The 21,818-nt window shown below is 38.8% G+C and overlaps 1 protein-coding gene across 4 annotated transcripts in view; it reads right to left on the reverse strand.

Moving 5' to 3' along the window:
- atp13a3 (ATPase 13A3) overlaps nucleotides 1–21,818 on the reverse strand; it is a 105,994-nt gene that overhangs the window by 79,046 nt on the left and 5,130 nt on the right. For 2 of the 4 annotated variants that reach the window (XM_061975480.2, XM_061975478.2), the window contains exons 1-2: nucleotides 19,000–19,207; nucleotides 5,883–5,955 (exon numbers count right to left, since the gene is read on the reverse strand). The gene's annotated coding sequence lies outside the window, so the exon portion shown is untranslated. Of the gene's footprint in view, nucleotides 1–5,882; nucleotides 5,956–18,999; nucleotides 19,209–21,818 lie in introns of those variants that run through there. The other 2 variants (XM_061975479.2, XM_061975481.2) reach the window with 2 other exon arrangements.

Consider the following 21,818-nt stretch of genomic DNA (forward strand, 5'->3'; position numbering starts at 1 on the left):
GATAGTTACTATACATAGTCATTTAATGTCACCTCAAAGTAATGTAACACCCATGTACTACTGCAGATAGTTACTACCGTATACATCAGGGGTGCTCACACTTTTTCTGCAGGCGAGCTACTTTTCAATTGATCAAGTCGTGGGGATCTACCTCATTCATATATATAATTTATATTTACTTATTTATGAAATATATGTTTTTGTTGATAAGTTAAAGGTGTTTAATGATAATGCAAGCATGTTTAACACATAGTTAATATTGTTAATAAATTAAAGGTGTTTAATGATAATACAAGAATGTTTAATACATATAGTTAATATTGTTAACAAGTTAAATGTGTTTAAAGATAATGCAAGCATGTTTAATACATATAATTAATACTGTTAACAAGTTAAAGGTGGTTAAAGATAATACAAGCATGTTTAACACATAGTTAATATTGTTAACAAGTTAAAGGTGGTTAAAGATAATACAAGCATGTTTAACACATATAGTTAATATTATTAACAAGTTAAAGGTGGTTAAAGATAATACAAGCATGTTTAACACATATAGATTCCTTTCTTTCATGAAGACAAGAATATAAGTTGGTGTATTACCTGATTCTGATGACTTGCATTGATTGGAATCAGACAGTGGTGATGATAACGTCCGCATTTTCGAATGGAGGAGAAAAAAAGTCCTCCTTTCTGTCCAATACCACATGAAAGTGGTTGGTTTTTGGCATCTTATTTGTCCAGCTTCCGTACTCCTTTGTATACACTTTACAAGAAATACATTGTCGGCAAACTCCGTAGCTTGCTAGCTTGTGCACGCCAGCTTTCTGAGACTCTTATTTTGTTAGCGCAGGCAGGATGAAGCAGAGCTTTTATTGTGCAACTGTGCAGTCGGTCTTTGGAGTTTTGACGACAGGTACGGCGCCAGAGTCTGTTGAAATAAAGTGTTTCTCGCCTTCCAGTCGGTAATTTTAATGAGCTGGCGGCAGCCGGCGTCATCTCAGAAGACCCTCGGGTGCCGTGAATGTCAATCAAGTGACGAAAGTGACGTCATAGTGAAGATTTATGATCGCTCATTTTTAGGACTATTTTTTTAATGCCTGGCTGGTGATCGACTGACACACCCTCCGAGATCGACCGGTAGATCGCGATCGACGTAATGAGCACCCCTGCTCTAGCGAGTATTTCTCCAAATAAAGAGCTGATTATACCAACATTAGAACTCCTTAACATCCACATTAAAACGCGCCCGACATTTTGACCAATCATAAGCATGAGAAAGTGAACACCGCTAACTTGGTCGAGTATAAAAACGTCTGTTCAATGATAGATGGACAATGACGTGTACATTATCCTTCAAATGCGTGCCCAGGAAACAACTTCAACATCTTTGTGTTCCTGGATCTGTTTAAGTGAGTCGTTACATCCCAGCATTCAGCATCATTGCTTGTATTCTGTTGTAAAATGTCATGTTCTTGTCACACACAGCAAAGAAACACAACAAGCTGAGTTTTAAGGACAGAAACCCTACTGTACAATTGATATGAGGGTGATCAATAAGCTGCACCAGCACTGTGATGGGGATAAAGAGACACTATAAAGGGCTGCTTTCAGTATATGGCTCGGTCATTCGGATTTTTCTGCTGGCTTGTTTGCCATTTCTTCTCTTCTAGTTAATAGGTTACTTTGGGCTTTGAATGTGCTACTTTGGGATCCACTCCCTTTCTGTTCTGAGTAAATGGTTTTGTGGCACAGTTAAACATTGAAGGTTGAGGATCAGAGTCATGCTGTGGTAATATTGTAGGATTGACAGATAGTAGACACACAACAATAGACAAGGAATCTGACTTGACTGAGAAACAGTCAAACATGACATCTCAAACTCATGACTGTCACGTAGTCGTTACCAGAGGTGGGTAGTAACGCGCTACATTTACTCCGTTACATCTACTTGAGTAACTTTTGGGATAAATTGTACTTCTAAGAGTAGTTTTAATGCAACATACTTTTACTTTTACTTGAGTATATTTATAGAGAAGAAACGCTACTTTTACTCCACTACTTTTATCTACATTCAGCTCGCTACTCGCTACTAATTTTTATCCATCTGTTAATGCACGCTTTGTTTGTTTTGGTCTGTCAGACAGACCTTCATAGTGCCTGCGTTTCAACAAATACAGTCACTGGTGACGTTCACTCCGTTCCACCAATCAGATGCAGTCACTGGTGACGTTGGACCAATCAAACAGAGCCAGGCGGTCACATGACCTGACTTAAACAAGTTGAAAAACTTATTGGGGTGTTACCATTTAGTGGTCAATTGTACGGAATATGTACTGTACTGTGCAATCTACTAATAAAAGTTTCAATCAATCAATCAAAAGTGTGAAGGAAAAAAGACCCTTTTTTATTTCAACCGTACATCTCGTCAAAAGCCTAAAGACTGACTGCACAGTTCCTGTCTTCACAATAAAAGTGCCGCTCCATCGCGCCTGCGCTTTCAAAACAAGAGTCTCCGAAAGCCAGCGCAAACAAGCTAGCAAGCTACGGAGTTTGCCGCCAATGTATTTCTTGTAAAGTGTATAAAAACGAATATGGAATCTGGACGAATAAGAAGCCAAAAACCAACCACTTTCATGTGGTATTAGACAGAAAGGAGGAACTTTTTTTATCCTCCATTTGAAAACGTGGACGTTAACAGCACTACTGTCTGATTACAATCAATGCAAGTCATCAGAATCAGGTAATACACCAACTTATATTCTTGTTTTCATGAAAGAAAGGAATCTATATGTGTTAAACATGCATGTATATTCATTAAAACACCTTTAACATGTAAACAAAAACGGCAAAATAAATATAAATTATATACTGTATATATCAATGTATGTATATATATATGTGTATATGTGTGTGTGTATATATATATATATATGTGTGTGTGTATATATATATATATATATATGTGTGTATATATATATATATATATATATATATATATATTATATATATATATATATATATATATATATATATATATATATATATATATATATATATATATGTGTGTGTGTGTATATGTTACTCATCAGTTACTCAGTACTTGAGTAGTTTTTTCACAACATACTTTTTACTTTTACTCAAGTAAATATTTGGGTGACTACTCCTTACTTTTACTTGAGTAATAAATCTCTAAAGTAACAGTACTCTTACTTGAGTACAATTTCTGGCTACTCTACCCACCTCTGGTCGTTACCCACATTGGATGTATAAAATTAAATAAAGTAAGGCTGTAATGTAATGCACAATGTTTTTCAACCACTGTGTCGTGGGAGATTACCGGTATCTAAGTTCACCTATTTGGGTTAAAAATATTTTTTGCAAACCAGTAATTATAGTCTGCAAATGATGTGTTGTTGTTGAGTGTCTGTGCTGTTTAGAGGGAGGCAGTGTGCAGGTAAAAAGGTATCTAATGCTTAAACCAAACAAACAAAAAGTGAGTGCCCCTAAGTAAAGGCATTGAAGCTTAGGGAAGGCTATGCAGAACGAAACTAGAACTGAACTGGCTACAAAGTAAACAAAAACAGAATGCTGGACGACAGCAAAGACTTACTGTGGAGCAAAGATGTACAGCCAAACATGACATGACAATCAACAATGTCCCCACAAAGAAGGATAAAAACAACTGACATTCTTGATTGCTAAAACAAAGTAGATGTGGGAAATATCGCTCAAAGGAAGACATGAAACTGCTACAGGAAAATACCAAAAAAAAGAGAAAAAGCCACCAAAATAGGAGCGCAAGACAAGAAGTAAAACACTACACACAGGAAAACAGCAAAAAACTCAAAATAAGTCACGGCGTGATGTGACAGGTGGTGACAGTACACCTACTTTGAGACAAGAGCTATAGTGATGCATGCTTGGTTATGGTTCAAAGTCATATCCAACAATTGCAACAACTTTTTATTGTAAAATGAGTTTCGTTTTTTAATGATTTCTGCTGTTGGTGTGCCTCCGCATTTTTTCAACGCAAAAAATGTGCCTTGGCTTAAAAAAGGTTGAAAAACACTGATGTAGAGTATACATCAGGGGTGCTCACACTTTTTCTGCAGGCGAGCTACTTTTCAATTGATCAAGTCGTGGGGATCTACCTCATTCATATATATAACTTATATTTACTTATTTATGAAATATATGTTTTTGTTAACAAGTTAAAGGTGTTTAATGATAATGCAAGCATGTTTAACACATATAGTTAACATTGTTAAAAAATTAAAGGTGTTTAATGATAATACAAGTATGTTTAATACATATAGTTAATATTGTTAACAAGTTAAAGGTGTTTGAAGATAATGCAAGCATGTTTAACACATATAGTTAATATTGTTAACAAGTTAAAGGTGTTTAATGATAATACAAGCATGTTTAATACATATAGTTAATATTGTTAACAACTTAAAGGTGTTTAAAGATAATACAAGCATGTTTAACACATATAGTTAATATTGTTAACAAGTTAAAGGTGTTTAAAGATAATACAAGCATGTTTAACACATATAGTTAATATTGTTAATAAGTTAAAGGTGTTTAAAGATAATACAAGCATGTTTAACACATAGTTAATATTGTTAATAAATTAAAGGTGTTTAATGATAATACAAGAATGTTTAATACATATAGTTAATATTGTTAACAACTTAAAGGTGTTTAAAGATAATACAAGCATGTTTAACACATATAGTTAATATTGTTAATAAGTTAAAGGTGTTTAAAGATAATACAAGCATGTTTAACACATATAGTTAATATTGTTAATAAGTTAAAGGTGTTTAAAGATAATACAAGCATGTTTAACACATAGTTAATATTGTTAATAAATTAAAGGTGTTTAATGATAATACAAGAATGTTTAATACATATAGTTAATATTGTTAACAACTTAAAGGTGTTTAAAGATAATACAAGCATGTTTAACACATATAGTTAATATTGTTAACAAGTTAAAGGTGTTTAAAGATAATACAAGCATGTTTAACACATATAGTTAATATTGTTAATAAGTTAAAGGTGTTTAAAGATAATACAAGCATGTTTAACACATATAGATTTCTTTCTTTCATGAAGACAAGAATATAAGTTGGTGTATTACCTGATTGTGATGACTTGCATTGATTGGACAGTGGTGCTGATAACGTCCGCATTTTCGAATAGAGGAGAAAAAAAGTCCTCCTTCCTGTCCAATACCACATGAAAGTGGTTGGTTTTTGGCATCTTATTTGTCCAGCTTCCGTACTCCTTTGTATACACTTTACAAGAAATACATTGTCGGCAAACTCCGTAGCTTGCTAGCTTGTGCACGCCAGCTTTCTGATACTCTTATTTTGTTAGCGCAACTGTGCAGTCGGTCTTTGGAGTTTTGACGACAGGTACGGCGCCAGAGTCTGTTGAAATAAAGTGTTTCTCGCCTTCCAGTCGGTAATTTTAATGAGCTTGCAGCAGCCAGCGTCATCTCAGAAGACCCTTGGGTGCCGTGAATGTCAATCAAGTGACGAAAGTGACGTCATAGTGAAGATTTATGATCACTCATTTTTAGGACTATTTTTTTAATGCCTGGCTGGTGATCGACTGACACACCCTCCACGATCGACCGGTAGCTCGCGATCGACGTAATGAGCACCCCTGGTATACATGATATATAACATAAATAATTTTTGTCCTTTTACTGACTGACTTTGTGGATAATGATGATACGGTTACTTTGTTTTTGCAATGGAAAGTACAAGTTCTGTGTGTACACTTCGAGTTAGGCTAAAACAAATGTGGCACTGAGCTTTGCCTGTGAGTGTGTGTGTAATCTTCTTGGAAAGTTGGTGTTTTTCTACCTTGAGAGCCAGGGACAAACTGCCCCAGGTGGTCTCCTGCAGTCAGCTTGCTCTTACCACACCAACCTGGAACCTGGAAACAAAAGTCACAAAAAGTGCAACATGAAGAAAAGACCAACAACCATTGCCTTCATCAGGAAATCATTAAAATACTTGGAAATTCTACAATTGAGACAGTACAGGACAAAGGGTGTGTTCACGCTGGGGATGTTCCTATCAGGGTTCTATGCTCCCGATTTAGAGACGGTCGTCCAAAAGGCAGATTGCCCGATCCCAATACCGATCACATGTATTAACTGTAAATGTCTCCATGTATTTTAGGTGAGTGTTATTGACAGTGAAACAACGGTCTGTCGGCTGCAGAGCAGGCAAATACAAGATTCCTCCACCCACAACGATGCTGCACTAATTCAGAAAGCTTCTCTGGGCTCATCATGTTGTCTGCGTCTCCCAAAAGGTGTTGCATGTATCTGAGGAACAGGGTTCCTGGCTTCCTCTTCCCATGAGGCAGAGTATATTCCTTACATGGCTCATCACCAGAATTGGGGTCTTATGGCCGCTTATGTGGACACTTATACTGCCATCTGGTGGTGTCAGAAGAGTATAACATACAATGGAATTTGGGGAAAAAAGTGTAAAAATAAGTATTAGTATGTCACTAAACATGAAGTTCCTCTTTAAGAAGGGGAACCGGAGGGTGTGTTCCAACTATCGTGGGATCACACTCCTCAGCCTTCCCGGTAAGGTCTATTCAGGTGTACTGGAGAGGAGGCTACGCCGGATAGTCGAACCTCGGATTCAGGAGGAACAGTGTGGTTTTCGTCCTGGTCGTGGAACTGTGGACCAGCTCTATACTCTGGGCAGGGTCCTTGAGGGTGCATGGGAGTTTGCCCAACCAGTCTACATGTGCTTCGTGGACTTGGAGAAGGCATTCGACCGTGTACCCCGGGAAGTCCTGTGGGGAGTGCTCAGAGAGTATGGGGTAACGGACTGTCTTATTGTGGCAGTTCGCTCCCTGTATGATCAGTGTCAGAGCTTGGTCCGCATTGCCGGCAGTAAGTCGGACACGTTTCCAGTGAGGGTTGGACTCCGCCAAGGCTGCCCTTTGTCACCGATTCTGGACAGAATTTCTAGGCGCAGTCAAGGCGTTGAGGGTATCTGGTTTGGTGGCTGCAGGATTAGGTCACTGCTATTTGCAGATGATGTGGTCCTGATGGCTTCCTCCGGCCAAGATCTTCAGCTCTCACTGGATCGGTTCGCAGCCGAGTGTGAAGCGACTGGGATGGGAATCAGCACCTCCAAGTCCGAGTCCATGGTTCTCTCTCGGAAAAGGGTGGAGTGTCATCTCCGGGTTGGGGAGGAGATCTTGCCCCAAGTGGAGGAGTTCAAGTACCTCGGAGTCTTGTTCACGAGTGGGGGAAGAGTGGATCGTGAGATCGACAGGCGGATCGGTGCGGCGTCTTCAGTAATGCGGACACTGTATCGATCCGTTGTGGTGAAGAAGGAGCTGAGCCGGAAGGCAAAGCTCTCGATTTACCGGTCGATCTACGTTCCCATCCTCACCTATGGTCATGAGCTTTGGGTCATGACCGAAAGGACAAAATCACGGGTACAGGCGGCCGAAATGAGTTTCCTGCGCCGAGTGGCGGGGCTCTCCCTTAGAGATAGGGTGAGAAGCTCTGTCATCCGGGGGGAGCTCAAAGTAAAGTCGCTGCTCCTCCACATGGAGAGGAGCCAGATGAGGTGGTTCGGGCATCTGGTCAGGATGCCACCCGAACGCCTCCCTAGGAAGGTGTTTCGGGCACGTCCGACCGGTAGGAGGCCACGGGGAAGACCCAGGACACGCTGGGAAGACTATCTCTCCCGGCTGGCCTGGGAACGCCTCGGGATCCCCCGGGAGGAGCTGGACGAAGTGGCTGGGGAGAGGGAAGTCTGGGTTTCCCTGCTTAAGCTGCTGCCCCCGCGACCCGACCTCGGATAAGCGGAAGAAGATGGATGGATGGATGGATGGATAAACATGAAGTACACGTTTGTTACTTATGGACTAAGTACATCATATCAAAAGATGATTCTTAGTTTTTATTCTAATTAGGGTCCAATAAGCCCAAATAGCTTAGAGAATAAAAAAAGCATGTAAACAAACAGCTTGGGCCTTAAGAGGTTGCCACATCTGAGCTTCTATTGTCACGGCAGATCAATTTAGCAAAAATCAGCCTGTGCGGGACAAGAAGTCATTCACAAACACAAAATAAATGACATGGTTTACTTTCAAAATAGAATACTCCGTGATGGTACTTTACTCCTTGAAATGCCCTAATGGCTTTCAAATGCAAGTTCACTTTCTAGGCAGAATAGCTAAACTCCCATTTACAGCTTTGTTAGCTGACTTTTGCTAGTGTTTATTTAGGAGTTAGAATCCATTTAAAAATAAAAAACATGTGCTCTTGTCTTTCCTCGGGATTGTGACTGATAGACAACATTCCCAAAGAGGGCAGTTCCCTTTCAGCACAGGCACAAATAGAAAAGGGTGAACAATGAACATGAGTCCATAATTCATGGAAGCATGCTTTCTTATCATCAATGTGCTTTCTTTATCACTTCCTCTCCATTCTTCAGGCAGAATAATCATGCGCTTTATTTATTACGTTGATCAATGTCTGACAGGACCACCTGCCCTTCCCCTTTTGTCCCAAAAACATGAGCGCTTTCCTTTTTATTTTCCTTTAGTTTGCAACAGTTTTTCCAACGAAGAAACAGCTTCTTATTTCTTCTTTAGTCTTTTTAGCAGTCTTTAGCAGTGTTAGTAGACTTTAGTTTCTTTAGCTGTCATTAGCTGTCTTTAGTAGCCTTTAGTAGCCTTTAGCTTCTTTAGTAGGTGAAAAACCTTTAAGGACAAAACACCACAAGATTAACATGCTGTAAAAAATCAATCAATTATCAACCCCATAATTTACAACTATTAATTAGGCTATCAAACTCTTAACCATTAAACAAGTGCAAGAAAATGGACACATCTTTTCCCTTTAAGTTAAAACAGATTTTAAATAAATTGTCTCAACATAAATGCACCAAGATACATATAAAATACATTTAAACCCAGAAACACAATAGATAAATGCAACAGAAAACCCAATATGCAAATACATAAATACCTAACCAATTAACCACCTATTTAGATACATATTTAAAATCCATATTCAATATAAATGTATTATTAATTTAGCAGTGAAACACTCAATCTTAAACGCTGTCTACTGGTAGAAAAATGCCCCTTTTTCTATGCCCTCACCAACACAGTTAAATCCAACACTTTAAATTGAGTGACTTCACCCTCCTGATGAAGCAAACTGCTCCAACATTTATCAAACTAAGCAAAGAATATCAACACTAAACAACAGTTACATAACACACTGTGTGTATTTAGCCTCCAGACTAAGCACGCTACATGCACACAACCCCCCCCCCCCAATCTCACCAGCGCAACAGGTGCGCCACACCCACGAAGAGAAATATTAAATCTTACATACTTTTGGCACAACTCTGGGTTATCTGTAATGAACTAAACCTTTTTCCACTCTGCGCTGGCGTCTTTTGTACTCCTTGATTTGACAAAGCTGTCTAATTACCGGGCTCGCGCACCAGCAGATGAGACAGGAGCGCCCCGCGTTATACCTGCGCATGAACGTAAACTGATCGGCTCTGATTTTATAAGCCGACTGGCCGAAATAATGCCGAATTATATACATTTCCTGGGGTTGCCTAGGTGAATAGGGATGCGGATGTGCTCTAAGATAAAATATAATTTTATTAAGTGGGGTTTGGCTGGTTGCTAAACAGCCACGGTTGCGAGCTCGCGCTTCAGCTGACGAGACAGCTGTTCACCGCTACAACATTATTAGGCCGTTTATTGAAATACTCCCACACTTTTGACGACTTTTGGCGTGCTTTTTTTCCCCTCGCTCGCACCGCTCGCATCATCTGCTTTGCGCTCCGCCATGATGGCAGTGTGACGTAAATATGCGACGCGTCGAAGCATAAAAACGGCGTCGACGTATTTACGTAACCGATGACGTCGACTACGTCGACGCGTCGTTTCAGCCTTAGTTGTTGTTGAGTGTCTGTGCTGTCTAGAGCTTGGCAGAGTAACCGTGTAATACTCTTCCATATCAGTAGGTGGCAGCCGGTGCTAATTGCTTTGTAGATGTCGGAAACAGCGGGAGGCAGGGTGCAGGTAAAAAGGTATCTAATGCTTAAACAAAAAATAAACAAAAGGTGAGTTCCCCTAAAAAAGGCATTGAAGCTTACAGAAGGCTATGCAGAACAAAACTAAAACTGAACTGGCTACAAAGTAAACAAAAACAGAATGCTGGACGACAGCAAAGACTTACTGTGGAGCAAAGATGGCCTCCAATGCAAAAAATGTGCCTTGGCTCAAAAAAGGTTGAAAAACACTGCAAAATGGAAATATTAAGAGGATCTTCTACAACATAAATTAAAAAAAAGTACCACTAAGCGCATCCACTCCTCTTTGGCACCATTGAATATTTGGTCTGTACTTTATTATTTGTATTTTATATTGTTGGAATACCAGTGTAAGTAAAGTATGTTCATAATCATAGCTCCATTCTTAATTGATGGATATTGATATGTGCACTTCATTTTAGTGGCGTCAGTACTAGGGTTGTACCGATATCAATAGTTTCGGTACCAAAATGTATTTTGATACTTTTTTTAAATAAAAGGGGACCATGTAATTTAGTCCTTAAATAAAATAGTGAACATACTAGACAAGTTTGTCTTTTAGTAGTAAGTAAACAAACAAAGTTTCGGATTTTTTCATGTCAATTTCGACGGTGCAGTTCAGAATTTTGAATTTCAGACCCAGGCCTCTTTCGTATGTGGATATGAATCCGATATGTCTGCATCAGTCGGTAAGACTCATCATTGGTCACAAAAATAGACGGTAGGGTTGTCCCCAAAATGTATTTCGACACTTTTGTAAATAAAGGGGACCACAAAAAATGGCATTATTGGCTTTATTTTAACAAAAGATCTTAAGGGTACATGAAACATATGTTTGTTATTGTAATTTAGTCCTTAAATAAAATAGACAACTTGTCTTTTAGTAGTAAGTAAACAAACAAAGACTCCTAATTAGTCTATGCAGTAACATATTGTGTCATTTATACACCTATTATTTTGTACACATTATGAGGGACAAACTGTAAAAAAAATATTGTTAATCTACTTGTTCATTTACTGTTAATATCTGCTTACTTTCTCTTTTAACATGTTCTATCTACACTTCTGTTAAAACGTAATAATCACTTATTCTTCTCTTCTTTGATACTTGACATTAGTTTTGGATGATACCACACATTTAGGTATGGATCTGATACCAAGTAGTTACAGGATCATACATTGGTCATATTCAAAGTCCTCACTTGACGATAAAAAATATCGACGTCATCATAGTAGTATCGACAAGCTACGCTCCTGTACTTGGTATCATTACAGCGGATGTCAGGTGTGGATCCACCCATGGCATTTGTTTACATTGTGGCTACGGTGTGTAGTGAAGCATGTTTAGCTATTCCTTGTCCTGCAGTGATAATGATACTTGTAAGAAACGTACATTATTTGTCGCCATGGAGACCAGGATTAGTGATTTAGAAGTAGCTAAAACACTGCCGACTGGGGCTGGATGTTAGCTGCTAGCACGCTAGCCATGTCTTAAAGCAGCTCTTCCTGAGGGTGTTAAAACTTCACCTTTATCTTTACTTTTTACACCCAAATGCGTCCATTCTCCTTTTTCTGTCTACACACTGTGTCTGCTTGTAAGTGCTCTGTGTGTGTGCGCTGCCGAGCATGCTCCTCTGCTCGTGAAACCGGCAATGTCACGACAAGTTGACCAGCGAGAGATAAAAGTGAAGTTTCCATGGACTCACAAAGATTAAAAAGTCATTTACTGGAGCCATGGCACAGGATGAAGTTAAAAAGGTTGACTTTACACTCACCTTAGTGTTTACCATCAAGTCGTTCTTTTGACAGCCCCTCGCGGTAAAGTTGTCCCAGTGCAAACTGAGGCAGTATTTGTCATTGACGAAACTTTCGGCCAATCTACATTTACGACCAATAAAAACGCAATAAACGGGGACGGTAATTTGACCCGGCAAATATAAACTAAACTAAACACCGGCGGAAAGCGATAATCGATCAAATTTTTTAAAAAACAAGCAAACCGGGCAGTAAAAAAGTAAAATATGGATCCTTTTTGGATTTCAATGCTTAAAAAGACACAAAAAGTGCGTTAATGCTTAAAAAGACACAAAAAGTGCATTAACGCCAATACTGATAAGGTAAGCGATACGGTCAGTGCCGATAACATAAGGTTAGCGATACAGTCAGTGCCGATAACATAAGTTAAAGTTAAAGTTAAAGTACCAATGATAGTCACACACACACTAGGTGTGGTGAAATTTGTCCTCTGCATTTGACCCATCCCCTTGTCCACTCCCTGGGAGGTGAGGGGAGCAGTGGGCAGCAGCTGTGCCGCGCCCGGGAATCATTTTTGGTGATTTAACCCCCAATTCCAACCCTTGATGCTGAGTGCCAAGCAGGGAGGTAATGGCTCCCATTTTTATAGTCTTTGGTATGACTCGGCCGGGGTTTGAACTCACAACCTACCGATCTCAAGGCGGACACTCTAACCACTAGGCCACTGAGTAAGGTTAGCGATACAGTCAGTGCCGATAACATAAAGTTAGCGATACAGTCAGTGCCGATAACATAAGGTTAGCGATACAGTCAGTGCCGGTACCATAAGGTTAGCGATACAATCAGTGCCAATAACATAAGGTTAGCGATACAGTCAGTGCCGATAACATAAGGTTAGCGATACAGTCAGTGCCGATAACATAAGGTTAGCGATACAGTCAGTGTCAATAACATAAGGTTAGCGATACAGTCAGTGCCGGTACCATAAGGTTAGCAATACAGTCAGTGCCAATAACATAAGGTTAGCGATACAGTCAGTGTCAATAACATAAGGTTAGCGATACAGTCAGTGTCAATAACATAAGGTTAGCAATACAGTCAGTGTCAATAACATAAGGTTAGCGATACAGTCAGTGCCGGTACCATAAGGTTAGCAATACAGTCAGTGCCGGTACCATAAGGTTAGCAATACAGTCAGTGCCGATACCATAAGGTTAGCGATACAGTCAGTGCCGATAACATAAGGTTAGCGATACAATCAGTGCCAATAACATAAGGTTAGCGATACAGTCAGTGCCGATAACATAAGGTTAGCGATACAGTCAGTGCCGATAACATAAGGTTAGCGATACAGTCAGTGTCAATAACATAAGGTTAGCGATACAGTCAGTGCCGGTACCATAAGGTTAGCAATACAGTCAGTGCCGATAACATAAGGTTAGCGATACAGTCAGTGTCAATAACATAAGGTTAGCGATACAGTCAGTGCCGGTACCATAAGGTTAGCAATACAGTCAGTGCCGGTACCATAAGGTTAGCAATACAGTCAGTGCCGATACCATAAGGTTAGCGATACAGTCAGTGCCCATAACATAAGGTTAGCAATACAGTCAGTGCCGATACCATAAAGTTAGCAATACAGTCAGTGTCGATACCATAAGGTTAGCGATACAGTCAGTGCCCATAACATAAGGTTAGCAATACAGTCAGTGCCAATAACATAAGGTTAGCGATACAGTCAGTGCCGATAACATAAGGTTAGCGATACAGTCAGTGTCAATAACATAAGGTTAGCGATACAGTCAGTGTCAATAACATAAGGTTAGCGATACAATCAGTGCCAATAACATAAGGTTAGCGATACAGTCAGTGCCGATAACATAAGGTTAGCGATACAGTCAGTGCCGGTACCATAAGGTTAGCGATACAATCAGTGCCAATAACATAAGGTTAGCGATACAGTCAGTGCCGATAACATAAGGTTAGCGATACAGTCAGTGTCAATAACATAAGGTTAGCGATACAGTCAGTGTCAATAACATAAGGTTAGCGATACAGTCAGTGCCGGTACCATAAGGTTACCAATACAGTCAGTGCCGATACCATAAGGTTAGCGATACAGTCAGTGTCGATACCATAAGGTTAGCGACACAGTCAGTGCCGGTACCATAAGGTTAGCGATACAATCAGTGCCAATAACATAAGGTTAGCGATACAGTCAGTGCCGATAACATAAGGTTAGCGATACAGTCAGTGTCAATAACATAAGGTTAGCGATACAGTCAGTGCCGGTACCATAAGGTTAGCAATACAGTCAGTGCCGGTACCATAAGGTTAGCAATACAGTCAGTGCCGATACTATAAGGTTAGCGATAGTCAGTGCCGATACCATAAGGTTAGCGATACAGTCAGTGCCCATAACATAAGGTTAGCAATACAGTCAGTGCCGATACCATAAAGTTAGCAATACAGTCAGTGTCGATACCATAAGATTAGCGATACGGTCAATGCTGATACCATAAGGTTAATGATACAGTGAATGTCGATACCATGAATGCCGATACCATAAGGTTGAATAAGGTCAATGCTGACACTGGAAGTGTGTTATCAGTGTTGTCATTCCTCACTTGGATCGATATAGATTAGATTGTTACACAATAATCTACACGCAATAAAATCTAATTGTAAATGTGTTTATGTAAGACTATTGAGTAGGGACATAAGTTTAACAAGTAACAAAACAATTCCAATGTTACAAAGTGTGTATGATTGTTTTATACACAATACAGAGTCTTTATGATTGTTTTATACATAATACAGAGTCTTTATGATTGTTTTATACATAATACAGAGTCTTTATGATTGTTTTATACATAATATAGAGTCTTTATGATTGTTTTATACATAATACAGAGTCTTTATGATTGTTTTATCCATAATACAGTCTTTATGATTGTTTTATCCATAATACAGCGTCTTTATGATTGTTTTATCCATAATACAGAGTCTTTATGATTGTTTTATACATAATACAGAGTCTTTATGGTTGTTTTATACACAATACAGAGTCTTTATGATTGTTTTATACACAACAATGGAGAGTCTTGAAAGCATCTTACTAAAGATGAGCAAACATTAACGAAGATTCTTCGACATAAAAGTCATTCCTGCCTCTTTAATGATTGACAAAGCGTCTTTAAAATCAACTATTCATTCTTAACTTCATGTTGACATTTTTTACATACATACAATGACATACATACATACATAGACATACATACATACATAGACATTGTGGAGAATGCATATATTTTTTAAAGTTCTTTCTTTTTTCATAGTCATGTTTAAAGCAGCTGATATTTTCCCATGTGTACTCTTTGTGCTTGAATCTCATGCTCGCAAGTAAACTCTGTGCCTTACCTTGAAGGCGTTGGAATGTGGGAGTATGATGTACTCCCTTTTTACCTTATCGGTATTAGAACAAAGTGGCTGTATTCCTTTCTGGGCAGGGTGGGTGCTGTTTTCGTATTCAATAAGTTGTCTCTTCCCGTTGGATTTTCAGGCCGCTTCTAGATGCCGGTATTACCGCATTGTAAGGGTGGTGTCCTAAAGCTTTAGTAAAACTTGCTAATATTCCTATTCTGTCTTGATGGTCCTTCTTACTCAACATATATGTCATCTAAAACAACTTGGGGATTGACCAGTGACTTTTATTCCCTGAGAGGAAGACTGGTCAGACGCAACGACATACATATATACATACATACAATTACATACATATGTACAATGACATACATACCTACAATGACTGACATACATACATACATACAATGACATACATATATACATACATACATACAATGACATACATACATACAATGCATACTTGCCAACCCTCCCGGATTTTCCGGGAGACTACCGAAATTCAGCGCCTCTCCCGAAAACCTCCCGGGACAAATTTTCTCCCGAAAATCTCCCGAAATTCAGGCGGACTCAGGTCCTCCACAATATAAAAAAAGCGTACCTGCCCAATCACGTTATAACTATAGAATGATGGAGGGCGAGTTCTTGGTTTCTTATGTGGGTTTATTGTTAGGCAGTTTCATTAACGTCCTCCCAGCGTGTCAACAACACACAACAACAGCAGTCACTTTTTTGTATACCGTAAAGCAGTTCGTCTGCCGTAAACAGCAATGTTGTGACACTCTTAAACAGGACAATACTGCCATCTAGTGCATTTGATGAAAGCACTTTTGTGCGTGCCACACAGCAATGCTCAGAGAGGGTGTTCAGCATGGTTCGAAAAATAGTGACAGAACAGAACAAGGATGGACAATTCAACCCTTAACTCAACAATGAGTAGATGAGTGTTATGTGTGTGTATATGTGTAAATAAATGAACACTGAAATTCAAGTATTTATTTTATATATATATAATAAAATATATATATATATATATATATATATATATATATATATATATACATATATATATTTATATATATATATATATATATATATATATATATATACATATATAATAAAATAAATTTAAAAAATAAATAAAATAAAAAAAGAATATATATATATATAGCTAGATATCACTGAACGTCAAGTATTTCCTATATATATATATATATATATATATATATATATATATATATATATAGGAAATACTTGACTTGGTGAATTCTAGCTGTAAATATACTCCTCCCCGTTTAGCCACGCCCCCAACCACGCCCCCGTCCCACCCCGACCATGCCCACCCACCCCCACCTCCCGAAATCGGAGGTCTCAAGGTTGGCAAGTATGATACAATGACATACATACGTACAATGACATTCATATATACAAACATACATACAATGACATATGGTACATGCAATGACATACGGTACATACCAGAGGTGTGGACTCGAGTCACATGACTTGGACTCGAGTCAGACTTGAGTCATGAATTTGATGACTTTAGACTCGACTTGACAAAATGTAAAAAGACTTGCAACTCGACTTAGACTTTAACATCAATGACTTGTGACTTCACTTGGACTTGAGCCTTTTGAATTGACATGACTTGACATGACTTGCTACTTTCCCCAAAACCCAAAGATGAAAAAGTTATTCGGGAGCGCTCCGTATTTTTCATTGTGTACTTGTCTATCAGCGTTGCGTGTGTCAGCTGGTGTGGTCTCAGTACAACAGCCAATCAAATTAGATCTACTTTGTTTTCATCACACAGCATTCATCCAATCAAATTGCAGGACAACCAACGAAGAAGACATGTCCAAACCACACGCCAGTGAACAAAAAATGATACCTAAAATAATTTCGTTTGGGTATAAAAATTACGAGGTGGTCAACACAAAACGGTTTGCAGTATGCAACACATGCGGTTCCAAAATTACTGATGGAGAGGCAACAACTTCCAACTTCGTCCGGCATTTGAAGTTGCACAAAGAACGGTAAGTTTTGAATGTAAGATAACGTTTATTGGCTAAGTAACGTGACTTTTATTTGCTGTGTAGTTAAATCAGTGAGGCTGTAAACTCACTGCTAACGTTATAACGTTATTGCAAACACGGGAATCTGTTGCAGTTCACTACCTTATTCATACTTTTTGTTCAGTGATTTTTTTTTAAGCAGGGTTACGTTAGTCAATATATCACACGTAACGTTAGACGGCGGTCAGCAGCACCGCGTATTTTAGCCACCTAAAAAAAGACAAAAATAGTCAAATAAAGGTCAGTTAAAATGTATACTATATTATGAATATGTGTACCGTTTTAGCTAACTTTCTGACATACTGTTGGTTGTTTACCTCAGTGGTCTCCAACCACCGGGCCGCGGCCCGGTACTGGTCCGTGGATCGATTGGTATCGGGCCGCACAAGAATTTTTTTTTTTTTTTTTAATTAAATCAACATAAAAAACACAAGATACTTACAAGTAGTGCACCAACCCAAAACAACTCTCTCCCCCCTTTTGTTCTGGGCATTGAACACGAAGACTCTTCCTTCACTGTTCCGAGTGGCCATGAGAGTCTTGGCAGTGCCTGCCTCCAGTGCTCCAGTGGAGCGAGTTTCCAGCCATGGTGGCATCATACTACGCCCCCATCGTGCACAAATGACTGACAGACTCTTGGCTAATTTGGTCTTTTGCAAATGCAATGCAGCATAGGGCCCTGACATATAAAAAGTACAACTTTTTTGTTATGTTCACGTATATGTCATGTTTTTTCAATGTTAACACTTTTGTACAAATAAGTACATTTGCACTTTATTTGTCAATGTGTTTGTTCTGTAAAGGAATGAGTTAATGTTTAAAATGACTGGTTAATAGTGCTATTATAAAGTGCAATGTCAGCACAATTTTCTTTCCTGCAATTTAAAATGCACTTGTTTTAATAAATAAATACAGCGTTTGAAAAGCATACACAATCTGTGTTAATATATTAGTCTGTGGTTAAAAGGACTTGAAAGGACTCGAAACTCAAAATGCAGGACTTAGGACTTGACTTGAGACTTTCCAGTCTTGACTTTGGACTTGACTCGGGGGCTTGCCTGTCTTGACTCGGGACTTGAGGGCAAAGACTTGAGACTTACTTGTGACTTGCAAAACAATGACTTGGTCCCACCTCTGGTACATACATATATACATACATACATGCATACATACATACATAGACAAAGCATATTTAAAACCAACCATTCATTTTAACTTCTTCATAAAGTTGCAGGTCATTCAAAGTTGACTTGTTTACAGTACAATCATGTCCAGAAGTGCCGTAAATGAGTCGTCAAAGACACAAAGTTGAAGAGAATTGTAACAACATGAAGTGCCGTAAATGAGTCGTCAAAGACACAACATTGTTGTGCTAGCTCATGGCTAACGTCAGCGAACATTCACCGCCAACTCTCCCGAATAAACAACACTTTTGTCCCCGAAGCAACGGACCTCCAGCACGCTGTTATCTCAAACACTGAGCCAACATCTTGGTTTAGTATTTATGCCAGTGTGTTGTGTGAAGAAGAGCTAAGCTAACTAGCTCGCTAAGCTAAGTAGCCACACATGTGCGACATAAGTGAGACATAAATGAGGACTTCATTGATATATTTACATACCCAGAACCACCGGGACGCGCTGAAGATCACCTCCGAGTCATGTTGAGATGGAGCTGGCGGTTATCTGGAAGAAAAAGTGGTTTAAGAGAAGACAATCTCCTCCAGCAGTGTTGACAGCTCGCACGCTCTCAACTGGCCTCAACCGGCTGTCCAACGGCCGGAAGTGACGTCACGCGACGTCGGCAACCTGGCGAGGTGCCGGACGTTACAAAGGTGCTTGGTACAAAGGTACTGTTTGTATACGTGTGTGTGTGTGTGTGTGTGTGTGTGTGTGTGTGTGTGTGTATCTTTTGATGTGGTCGCTCAGATAGAGAAGGCATGTGTCAGTCATACTTGCCAACCTTGAGACCTCCGATTTCGGGAGGTGGGGGCGGGGGGCGTGGTTAAGATACATATATATATATATATAAGAAATACTTGATTTTCAGTGAATTCTAGCTATATATATATTTTTTTTTTATTACATATATATATATATATATATATATCAGAGGTGGGACCAAGTCATTGTTTTGCAAGTCACAAGTAAGTCTCAAGTCTTTGCCCTCAAGTCCGAGTCAAGTCCCGAGTCAAGTCCAAAGTCAAGACTGGAAAGTCTCAAGTCAAGTCCTAAGTCCTGCATTTTGAGTTTCGAGTCCTTTCAAGTCCTTTTAACCACAGACTAATATATTAACACAGATTGTGTATGCTTTTCAAACGCTGTATTTATTTATTAAAACAAGTGCATTTTAAATTGCAGGAAAGAAAATTGTGCTGACATTGCACTTTATAATAGCACTATTAACCAGTCATTTTAAACATTAACTCATTCCTTTACAGAACAAAACACATTGAAAAATAAAGTGCAAATGTACTTATTTGTACAAAAGTGTTAACATTGAAAAAACATGACATATACGTGAACATAACAAAAAAGTTGTACTTTTTATATGTCAGGGCCCTATGCTGCATTGCATTTGCAAAAGACCAAATTAGCCAAGAGTCTGTCAGTCATTTGTGCACGATGGGGGCGTAGTATGATGCCACCATGGCTGAAAACTCGCTCCACTGGAGCACTGGAGGCAGGCACTGCCAAGACTCTCATGGCCACTCGGAACAGTGAAGGAAGAGTCTTCATGTTCAATGCCCAGAACAAAAGGGGGGAGAGAGTTGTTTTGGGTTGGTGCACTACTTGTAAGTGTATCTTGTGTTTTTTATGTTGATTTAATTAAAAAAAGAAAAGAAAAAAAAAATTATTTCTTGTGCGGCCCGATACCAATTGATCCACGGACCAGTACCGGGCCGCGGCCCGGTGGTTGGGGACCACTGAGGTAAACAACCAACAGTATGTCAGAAAGCTAGCTAAAACGGTACACATATTCATAATATAGTATACATTTTAACTGACCTTTATTTGACTATTTTTGTCTTTTTTTAGGTGGCTAAAATACGCGGTGCTGCTGACCGCCGTCTAACGTTACGTGTGATATATTGACTAACGTAACCCTGCTTAAAAAAAATCACTGAACAAAAAGTATGAATAAGGTAGTGAACTGCAACAGATTCCCGTGTTTGCTATAACGTTAGCAGTGAGTTTACAGCCTCACTGATTTAACTACACTGCAAATAAAAGTCACGTTACTTAGCCAATAAACGTTATCTTACATTCAAAACTTACCGTTCTTTGCGCAACTTCAAATGCCGGACGAAGTTGGAAGTTGTTGCCTCTCCATCAGTCATTTTCGAACCGCATGTGTTGCATACTGCAAACCGTTTTGTGTTGACCACCTCGTAATTTTTATACCCAAACAAAATTATTTTAGGTATCATTTTTTGTTCACTGGCGTGTGGTTTGGACATGTCTTCTTCGTTGGTTGTCCTGCAATTTGATTGGATGAATGCTGTGTGATGAAAACAAAGTAGATCTAATTTGATTGGCTGTTGTACTGAGAGCACACCAGCTGACACACGCAACGCTGATAGACAAGTAAACAATGAAAGCGCTCCCGAATAACTTTTTCATCTTTGGGTTTTGGGGAAAGTAGCAAGTCATGTCAATTCAAAAGGCTCAAGTCCAAGTGAAGTCACAAGTCATTGATGTTAAAGTCTAAGTCGAGTTGCAAGTCTTTTTACATTTTGTCAAGTCGAGTCTAAAGTCATCAAATTCACGACTCGAGTCTGACTCGAGTCCAAGTCATGTGACTCGAGTCCACACCTCTGATATACAGTATATATATATATATATATATATAGAGAGAGAGAGAGAGAGAGAGAGAGAGAGAGAGAGAGAGAGAGAGAGAGAGATATCTACATCCTGAAAATATGCAAACAAAACTGTGTTTAGATAATTGATACTTCAAACTTGCATGAATAAATATTAAGGAATATAACATAATTTGGCTTCTGAGAGTTTCAAAATGTAATGAATAAAATGCTAAAGTTGTTGATAAACAAGCAATTATTTTAATAATTAAATATGGTCATTTTAAATGAATTATTATGATCATTTAAAATCAATTATTTCAAATATGTTTATTTTAATGTATAATTCTATGGCTGGATGTAATGAGTCAGGAAAAAATACAAATAAAAATACAATTAATTTTGATGTTTTTAGCAAAATATAGTAAACATGTATTTAGTTTTTTTTTTTTTTTGTAAATTATTAAATATATTTACTTTTAGGTAAGATAAACATAATACAATTTATCTCTAGTCTGGATGATTTAGTTCTTGTCACCCTGTTGTCCTCCCTTCATGAAAAAAGGCTGTCCTCACTCAGGTCCGCATGGAGCTGGAGGGGGCGTGGCTTCCAGCTCCGGCTGAAAATCGGGAGATTT

This window comes from Nerophis lumbriciformis, linkage group LG14 (assembly GCF_033978685.3).
Source record: "Nerophis lumbriciformis linkage group LG14, RoL_Nlum_v2.1, whole genome shotgun sequence".
NCBI lineage: Eukaryota > Metazoa > Chordata > Actinopteri > Syngnathiformes > Syngnathidae > Nerophis > Nerophis lumbriciformis.